Genomic DNA, 1,308 nt, shown 5'->3' with positions numbered 1-1,308 from the left:
TTCCTTCTTTTTTGTTTTCTTTATGTTGTATATTTTAATAAATTCTTTATGAACCCAGAGAAAAGTTTTTATGTTGTATATTTTAATAAATTATTTACCAACCGTATACAAACTTTTTTTTTTTTTTTTTTTTTTTTTTTTTTTGGTTTTTGGGCCACACCCGGTAAGGCTCAGGGGTTACTCCTGGCTATGTGCTCAGAAGTTGCTCCTGGCTTGGGGGACCATATGGGACACCGGGGGATCGAACTGCGGTCCGTCCAAGACTAGCGCAGGCAAGGCAGGCACCTTACCTTTAGCGCCACCGCCCGGCCCCGTATACAAACTTTTTATGTTCTACATTTTAATAAATTGTTTTCAACCGGAAAAATAACTTATGTTCTGTATTTTAATAAATTCTGCTATGAACCAAAAAAAACTTTTTTTTTTTTTTTTTTGGTTTTTGGGCCACACCCATTTGACGCTCAGGGGTTACTCCTGGCTATGTGCTCAGAAATCGCCCCTGGCTTGGGGGGACCATATGGGACGCCGGGGGATCGAACCGCGGTCCTTCCTTGGCTAGCGCTTGCAAGGCAGACACCTTACCTCCAGCGCCACCTACCCGGCCCCATCTGATTTTTTTTTTTTTTTTTGCCAAAAAAAACTTTTTATGTTGTATATTTTAATAAATTGTTCACCAACGCACAAAAGTTTTTATGTTCTTTATGTTAGTAAATTCTTCATCAACAACAGCAAAAGGACGACAAAAATGAAGGCCGCGTTCCCCTTTCCTTCCAGGGTGGACCCGAAAACCCACCTGCATACCAGCCCCCGCAGGGCCTGAAAAAGCGCCCGAGAGCCCCGGAGGTGGGGAAAGCGCGCCAAGGACACAAAGAAAGGGAGGGGGCGTGAGGGATTCAAAACTGCTCTCGGGGAGACGGACAGACCCCCGAGCCTATCGGAATTAACTGCGCGTTTGCTGTCAGCCAATAGGCCGCGGGATCCGCCTTGGTCCCGCCCTCGACGCGGATCGACGTCCGGGCGGCCCAGTGGGCGAGCGCGACGCCGAAGCGCCGGCCAATCGGAGGCGGGGGCGGGCGGGGCCTGGGCCAGGGGGCCGGCGGGGCCGTGTCATGGAGGCTCAGTCGCGCAGCAGCCATTGAAGGGGAAGGAGCCGCGGGCGAGCGGGCGAGCGAGCGAGGCAGCGGGCGCGGGGCGAGGCGAGGCGAGGCGAGGCGAGGCGAGGCGAGGCGCAGGCGCGCGGGGCCGGGGTGCGCGTGGCGGCGTCGGGGCTCGCTGTGCCCGCGGCGCGTCTCCCGTCGGGCCGCCCAT

Source organism: Suncus etruscus, chromosome 19 (genome assembly GCF_024139225.1).
Source record: "Suncus etruscus isolate mSunEtr1 chromosome 19, mSunEtr1.pri.cur, whole genome shotgun sequence".
Taxonomy (NCBI): domain Eukaryota; kingdom Metazoa; phylum Chordata; class Mammalia; order Eulipotyphla; family Soricidae; genus Suncus; species Suncus etruscus.
The sequence above is the reverse complement of the archived record's forward strand: the minus strand, read 5'-3'. Positions refer to the sequence as shown.